We start from the raw sequence: 8,922 nt of genomic DNA, 5'->3' as shown, positions 1-8,922 counted from the left end.
AGATAACCAACCGAGTTTGCTTAGGGTCTTGATCTGTATGGAGATTTGTTCTTTGTCTCTACAAGTACTGATATTGATGTGCACTGTGTAGGAAAAAGGGTAGATCTAGGAGAGGTGCAAGGGCAAGGCGGGGAACACACAAACTCAGAGGACAATGCAGCAAACAAAAAAAACAAAAAACAAAAAACAAAAACAAAAACAAAACTTCGAGGATCCCAGATCAGGCATCTGGCATGTATAATTTCGAATTCCGTAAACTTGCTGCTGGGTGCATGATTCCAGTATAGGAATAGCTGCCTTTGATGTTCATGTAGACTTGCTATTGGGTGCATGATTCCAGTTGCTGTTGGGTGCATGATTCCAGTGTAGGATTATCTGCGTATATTTGTTTCTGTGTTGTTGATTGTTGTCCTGCATTGAACCAAATAGTAAAGAGTTTAGAAAAAGAAAAAGAAAAAGAAAATAATAATAATAATAAGTAAAGAGGTTAGAAAAATTGGGTTGCCTCCCAATAAGCGCTTCATTTTAAGTCCGTAGCTAGACGTTGCAGAAGCCTGGTGGTCAGATCACTGGTCCCTTCAGAGTCAGTGACTCACGTGCAATATCGAAGGGTGACTCCAAATATGGTTTCAGCTTGTGACCGTTCACTTTGAATGTGTTGCCATTAATTTCACTTGTAATATCAACCGCCCCATGAGGATAAACCTTAGTAACCAAATAGGGGCCATTCCAACGAGACTTTAACTTCCCTGGAAAAAACTTCAACCTTGAACTGAATAACAAAACTTTTTGCCCTGGATGAAAATTCTTTCTGAGAATCTGATTGTCATGAAATGCCTTGGTTTTTTCTTTGTAAATGCACGAACTCTCATAAGCATCATTACGAATTTCCTCAAGCTCATTAATCTGCAATTTACGTTTTTCTCCAGTAGAATCATAAGAAAAATTCAACTCTTTAATAGCCCAAAATGTCTTATGCTCTAGCTCCATAGGTAAATGACAAGCCTTGCCATAAACCAGCCGAAATGGGGACATCCCAATTGGGCCTTTAAATGCTATTCTATACGCCCAGAGAGCATCACTAAATTTCAAACTCCAGTCTCTTCGAGTAGAGCTAACTGTTTTTTCAAGAATTCGCTTGATTTCTCTGTTTGAAACTTCAACCTGTCCTGATGTTTGTGGATGATAAGGGGTAGCAACACGATGGTGATCCCATAATTAGCCAACAACGTAGCAAACGATCTATTAACAAAGTGCTTACCCCCATCACTTAGAATGACATGCGGTGTTCCAAATCGTGGAAAAATTACCCCCTGGAGGAATTTCAGAACAACTGATCCTTGATTGGTTGGTGCTGCAATTGCCTCGACCCATTTAGAAACATATTCAACAGCCACCAAAATATACTGATTGCCATGGGACATTGGGAATGGTCCCATGAAATCAATACCCCAAACATCAAACAATTCAACGACTAATATACTTTGTTGTGGCATTTCATTTCTTTTGGACTGATTACCCACCCTTTGACAACGATCACAAGATCTACACCAACTATTAGCATCCCTGTAGAGAGTAGGCCAAAACAATCCACTTTGCAAAATTTTAGCTGCTGTCCTTTTAGGGCCAAAATGTCCCCCACAAGCATACTGATGTGCAAATTTTAAAACACTTTCATGCTCTTCTTCTGGAATACACCTGCGAATAACTTGGTCTGAACAATATTTGTATAAATATAGTTCATCCCAAAAATAATACTTTGCATCTGCCAAGAATTTCTTTTTATGTTGGAAAGTAAAATCTGGATGAAGTACCCCTCTGGCCAAATAATTAACTAAATCAACAAACCATGGTGAAATGATATGGGCAGCAAACAGCTGTTCATCTGGAAAATTTTCATTTAAAGGCAGCAAGTCATCTTCTGCAGAAATTGGCAAAATCAACCTGGACAAATGATTAGCCACAACATTTTCACTACCCTTCTTATCCCTGATTTCTAAATCAAACTCTTGCAGTAAAAGAATCCAACGAATTAATCGAGGCTTAGCGTCTTTCTTTGACAACAAATACTTCAAAGCCACATGATCTGTGTAAACAATCACCTTAGCCCTAACTAAGTAAGAACGGAATTTTTCTAATGCAAAAACAACTGCCAACAATTCCTTCTCTGTGGTCGCATAGTTTAGCTATGCATCATTGAGAGTCCGACTAGCATAATGAATGACTTGGGGAAGCTTATCTTTCCGTTGTCCAAGAACTGCTCCTACTGCGTAATCTGAAGCATCACACATCAATTCGAAAGGTAAACTCCAATCAGGTGCTGCAATAATGGGTGCTGTAGTGAGGAGTGTCTTTAACTTGTTGAAAGCCTCCAAACAAGCATCATCAAAAACAAAAGGAGCATCCTTAGCCAATAAATTACACAATGGTCGGCTAATCTTGGAGAAATCCTTGATAAACCGTCTGTAAAACCCAGAATGACCAAGAAAAGATCGAACACTTTTAACAGTTGTCGGTGGTGGCATCTTTGCAATTACATCAATTTTGGCCTTATCAACCTCAATACCCCTGTTAGAAATCAAGTGGCCTAGGACAATCCCCTGCTTAACCATGAAATGACAGTTTTCCCAATTTAAAACAAGGTTTGTCTTAATGCATCTTTCAAGAACTAGGGATAAATTGTTCAAACATTCATAAAAAGAATCCCTAAAAACAGAAAAGTCATCCATAAACACTTCAACTACCTGTTCAACCAATCCGGAAAATATGCTCATCATGCATCGTTGAAACGTTGCAGGAGCATTGCACAAACCAAAGGGCATTCTTCGATATGCAAAAGTCCCAAAAGGACATGTAAAGGTTGTCTTCTCTTGATCCTCAGGTGCAACTGGATGGTTGTACCCTGAATATCCATCCAAGAAACAATAGAACGCACGACCAGCCAACCTTTCCAACATTTGATCAGTGAAAGGCAATGGAAAATGATCCTTTCTAGTACCCACATTGATCTTTATGTAATCAACACACATACGCCACCCAGTAGTCAAATGTGTAGGCACAAGTTCATTATTATCATTCTTCACAACTATAATTCCAGAATGCTTAGGCACCACTTGAGTTGGACTAACCCACTTACTATCTAAAATTGGGTAGATCATCCCATCATCTAGAAGCTTCATAACTTCAGTACAAACAACTTCTTTCATAATTGGATTCAAACGATGTTGAGCATCAATGGTGAGCTTTACTCCATCTTCCATTAGAATTCTGTGCATGCAAATTGTAGGGCTGATCCCTTTAATGTCTGCTATAGTCCAACCGATTGCATCTTGATAATTTCGTAAAATACGCAGCAATTTTTCTTCTTCTGTTGATGATAAGTCAGCAGCAATAATAACTGGCAGCGAAGAATTTGCACCTAGATAAGCATATTTCAAGTGTCCTTGCAGTACTTTTAAATCCAGTTTAGGTGGCTGGACTTTAGAGGGCTGCAACGGTTTTTTCGGTTCCCCTAAACTCTCAAAAACGTGCCTCCAATGGGGGTGTAGAAAAGGAACACTTTCCAAAACTGAAACATACTCAAAAACCTCTTCATCTTTAGTGTTTTTATTCTCCAACCCATGCAACACCTGTAACAATGGATCTGATGTCAAACGGGGCATAATTTCAGCATGCATTAAACTGTCTAACATGTCAACACGCATACAATCTTGCACATCAGCTAGCCTTTTGGTTACTTCAAATAAATTGAAAACAACGAACTGATCTTGCACTCTAAGTGTAAGTGTTCCAGCCTCAACATCAATTAGGGTTCGAGCATTAGCCATGAACGGACGCCCCAAAATAATCGGTGTTTGCCTATCTTCATCCATATCCAAGACCACAAAATATGCAGGAAGGTAGAGATTATCCACTTTAATAATGAGGTCTTCAATAATTCCCCTAGGGTAAGGTCTTCAATAATTCCCCTAGGGTAAGCAACTGAACGGTCCGCCAGTTGTAGAATAACTGATGTAGGCTTGATTTCTCCTTGTCTTAGTCTCTAAAAAACATAAAAGGCATTAAATTAATATTGGCACCCAAATCAATTAAAGCACGTTTAAAATTAGAATTTCCAATTGTGCATGAAATTGTAAAACTCCCTGGGTCTTGTTTCTTTGGAAGCAGTTTGTGTAATAAAACTACGTTGCACTGTTCTGTAAGAATAACTTTTTCAAAATCCACGAGCTTCTTTTTCTTTGTGCAAACATCCTTTAAAAACTTGGCATAAGATGGAATGTTCCTAATTGCATCAATCAATGGGAGATTGATATGAACTTTGGCCAACGTCTTCATAAAATCTATCAACTGTTGATCTTTAACTTTGGGCTTCAACCTTTCGGGATAAGGCATTGGAGGCACATAAACACGCTCTGCAGTTTCTGCAGCAATTCTTTCACTGTTTTCGGATCTGCCCATAGACTCTGTAGAATCTGCAAAAATTGCAGAATTTGCAACAATATCAGATTCTGCAAAATTTCCTGAATCTGTTTGTGGCTGTGATGCTGCCCGCGAATTTTCAGCACAAATTTCACCTCTATTGTCATAACTTTTACCCGAACGTAGAACTCGAACTGCCTTACAATCTGCGCCTCCCCTTGGATTTTGTTCAGTTTGGCTAGGAAATGTACCTGGTGCTCTTTCTGAAACTTGGAATGCAATCTGCCCCATTTGTTTTTCTATGTTTTTCACTGTTGCCTGCATATTTTGGAATTCTTGATTGGTGTCGTTTGCTAATTTTTCAATTGCAACCTCCCAAGCAACCTTAGGCGCAGCAGGTTGCTGTACCTGTTGTTGAAATTGTGGCCTTGCAAACTGATCTCTGTCCCACTTAAAATTAGGATGATCTCTCCAACTCGGGTTGTAAACAGTTGAATACGCGTCATATCTTGGACGCTGAAAATTATTAAATGCATTAACTTGTTCCGCTGCAAATTCTGGATAAGCATCTTTATGTGGACAGCTCAAAAAATCATGGGTTGTCACATTGCAAATGCTGCAGGCAACTGGTAAGGGCTGCTGTACAACAACCTGTGAACCTAGAATTCTTTGTAATAACATGTCAAATTTGGCATCAAATCTTTCAAGCTTTTTCTCCATTTTTTCAATTTGTGCCGACATATATGGAGAACCATTAGATAGCTCAAAAACAGACCTAGATTGTGGTTGCTCAACTGCCCATTGTTGTGTATCTGCTGCCATTTTTTCAAATAATAAACAAGCCTCTTATGCCTTTTTATCCTTGTACGAACCTCCGCATGAAGTGTTGACAAGAGTTTTTGTTGTCATATTTAACCCTCTGAAAAATATATGCACTTGATCAGTACTGTTAATACCAGAATGTGGACATTTTCGATTCAACTCTTTAAACCGTTCCCACGCCTCATGAAACTCTTCATTTGGTTTTTGGGCAAAAGATAAAATTTGAGTTCTCATGTCGAGAGTCTTTGAGGCTGGATAATACTTGTTTAAGAATTTTTCACTGAGTTGGTTCCAAGTGCTAATGCTTCCAGATGGAAGTGTGAGGAGCCATCTCCTTGCTTGATCTTTCAATGTGTATGGAAATAAACGAAGCTTAATAGATTTAGCTGAGAATCCTTTCACCAAAATATTCTTGCATCCCATTAAAAATTCTGCAATGTGCATGTTAGGATCATCAGCTAATAACCCATGAAATGTAGGTAGAATATTCAACATGTGATGCTTGATTTCGAATGTAGACCCTTCCTCCACTTCTGGATATGTAATGCAACCTGGTATGTTAGTGGCATGAGCTGTTAAAGAGTTACCCAAAGGATCACCAGCCTCTGGAATAACAAAAGCCATTGTTTCTTTACTGTGCAGGTCCTCAGAATATAAAGACTGCAGAAAAGTCCCTTGCAGTGAAGGAACCCACAGCAAATTTTGCTCCGTGCGTCTCCTCCTTAAAGATTGCTCAGGTTCTGGATCACACGGAAACAATTGCTGAATTGCTGAACGTGTGCTGACCATGCACATATTGTAAATCTACACTGCCCTGCTGTGATATGTAAAAATAAAATAAAAACAAAGATTATTTCTTCTTTTTTTTGGTATGTATGTACAGCAATAATTCATGCAGAATCTGATTAGAACAAATTATTTTAAATAATCCCCGGCAACGGTGCCAAATTCTTGATAGACTTTTTAGTACCTGCACAAATAGGGTTAAAACTCCTATAAAACTTGCAAGAATGACAAGGTTATTGTAGTATAAATGATTCTCGCAAGGTCGTTCTCCGCAGGGATTATTAAATAACTTGTAGCAAACCAAATTCTAATTAATTATTGTAAAAGAGAAAGTTGAGATGTTTGATTTTAAGACCTTAACTTAAAACGAATTTAACTAATAAAAATAAGGCAATATGCAAAATTAAAGCTAAGAGCAAAAGAAACAGTTGTGTTTTTAGAAATCAAATTAAGAAAGCACTAGGGATCCGCCGTCACCATAACAATTCTATATAGTTCTCCCCATTACTTATGACCTATACATGCATATTTCAAAGGTTGGGTATTCCTAATATATGCCTACTTGGACCCCCAACATAGAGCGTATATCACACATGCAATCCGTCTGTGGTATTCAGATCAAATCTAAACATACATGACTCATTAAGTTATGTGAAACCTTTTGACAAACCTTGCAACCCTTAAGACGTGGTATTCATCCTAAGTGAACTTGCACATATTAATCACAAGAAGCCTTCGTCAATTTCAAGGACTGACCTCCGACCAAAATTGCATCAAATTACTTTTCTAAACATCCTAATGGTGATCAAGCATCAAGACACTTAGATAGTTTAACCCAGTGATGAATAATTCGAAAACCTGCATGCATATAATCATAAGCAAATTGGACAAAAACTACATATTCTTGCTAAGGCTCGTGCCCTCACCCTAGCAAAAGAGAGTTAGTTACGCATGTTCATAATAAAAATCATCAAGTTCTTCATTAAAATAATAAAGATCGAAAACACCTTGAAGTAGAAATTCTTCAAAAACCCTAGCAAAAGTCGCGTTCACAAGCCAAAAAAAGAGATCTAAATTTTCTGTGAAAAATAACTTAAATATCCCCTAAAACCTAGCTGCCCAATCCCCACAAGGAAACTAAATAAAATAAAATAATGACATGACATAAAATCCAAATTGTACTAGGAGAATCTGTCCATAATCTGCCCAGCCACTTTTTGGGCTCAAATCTCCTCCAAATCCAGTCCAATATATCTTGTTTTAAAGATAAAAACGTTCTGAACACTTCTCCAGAAGGCCATGAATCCATCAGAGGTCATCTCGGGCTCCAAAAATGCCATAAAAGCCCAAAACGTCACTTTCCATCACTGCACACTGCTCCTTTATTTTATCACCAGAAAATAACCGCTTGGTAGAAAAGTCTGAAATTTTGATACGATCAAGCCAAGTGACTCACGAACATCTTCCAACTAGAATTACTCCAAAATTCGTCCATTTGATTATGTTTTGCTCCAGAGAAAGTCGACAGTCCTATATTGAGAATACAATTCAAAGTATCAAAATTCTTCCAAAATATGAACCAAAATGTACCAAGAATGGGGTTAAATCGGTGGCGGACCCAGACTTTCGTTCATCTGGGGGCTGAAAAAAATTCAATGGGTTATGTGGGGGCTTTACTTGAGAAGGACCTAAAAATAATTAAAAATAATGAATTTAGATGGGATTATATGGCTGAAGTGTTTGGGTAAGTGTGGACAGCTGCCCATAGTTGGAGAAACACTTGCATGCACCGGGGATAGGACAACAGTCCTATCCCCCTCCAATCACAACCCGCCATGTGTCCATTTTCTGCCAAAGTTGGACACGTGGTGTGCTGCGATTGGAGGGGGATAGGACTGTTGTCCTATCCCCGGTGCAGGCAAGTTTTTTCGCAATAGTTGGCATTAATTGGGTCCACCCCTGGTTAAATATATAATATAAAATATACCCATCAATCTATTCTTCAATTCTTCCCTTTCTTCCAAACCCTCCACAAATCTAGAGTTTTGACAAAGAGTGCGCAAGTTTGGAGCCAATATGTTGTGATTACACTTTCCAAAACCTCTTCTGTTGCTTAAACAGAGAAAAAAAATGGATAATAAATTATGTATGTGATATATGGTAACATTTTAACAAAATTTACGTTCGTGCAACATAAAAAAAAGATTTTGATATGTGCATTTAGTACTTCTTTAATTTCTACTGTTACCTAATGATTTTGAACAATTCAAAAGAACTATAGTTAACAATTCTTCACGCCAACCAATTCCTCTTTACCATTGTTTTCACCTTTTTAAAAATCAAGAGTAACGAAAAAAATTGTAATTTTTAAGTACCATTTGTGCTTTTACTTTTACTATTAACACTTACATGTTTGTCTTTTTCGTCCTCACCCTCATTATTTTCATCCTTTTCATTTTATTCGTTTTCACGATGAAGATCAGAAACACCCACTCAGTACAGTCATGAACAAAGATAGTTGGATCATATTTGCAAAATTTTGTTCTTATATGATAAATGAACATATTTTACAACGATAATCACCTTCAAATATTGAATTTGGGTTACAAGCATTAATATAAACGAGTAATTGTTTATAAACTAGTAATTCTTTAGGTTACATTAAAACTTGTTAGTCGTATTATATACCTTTTACTGTTTGTTGTATTCTATATTAATCTTCCTGATGAAAAATTTATAGAAAGTTCCATTGTTTTATTTTTCGAATGACTACGTTGAACTCTTCTCTTTTGTCTAAACACAGTATCGACAAATCTAGAGCTTTGGCAAATAGTGCACAAATTTGGAGCTGTTGTGTTGCTATTAGAGTTTCTCCCACATCTTCTATCACAATAT

General features: G+C 37.5%; 1 non-coding gene and 2 pseudogenes across 1 annotated transcript; 1 reads left to right on the top strand and 2 right to left on the bottom strand.

Moving 5' to 3' along the window:
- Positions 1–561: 561 nt before the first annotated feature.
- On the bottom strand, positions 562–1,496 carry LOC148296729 (uncharacterized; annotated as a pseudogene).
- A 2,539-nt stretch (positions 1,497–4,035) lies between these two features.
- On the bottom strand, positions 4,036–5,865 carry LOC148296727 (uncharacterized; annotated as a pseudogene).
- Positions 5,374–5,478, top strand: LOC148296728 (small nucleolar RNA R71). Its single transcript, XR_015834199.1, has one exon. It is a non-coding gene; the product is annotated as a small nucleolar RNA R71 (small nucleolar RNA).
- Positions 5,866–8,922: the final 3,057 nt, after the last annotated feature.

The sequence above is a fragment of the Prunus avium genome, chromosome 2 (assembly GCF_965620075.1).
Source record: "Prunus avium chromosome 2, drPruAviu1.hap1.1, whole genome shotgun sequence".
Classification (NCBI taxonomy): Eukaryota; Viridiplantae; Streptophyta; class Magnoliopsida; order Rosales; family Rosaceae; genus Prunus; species Prunus avium.
Note: the sequence above shows the minus strand (reverse complement) of the source record. Positions and strands in the feature narration are given on the sequence as shown.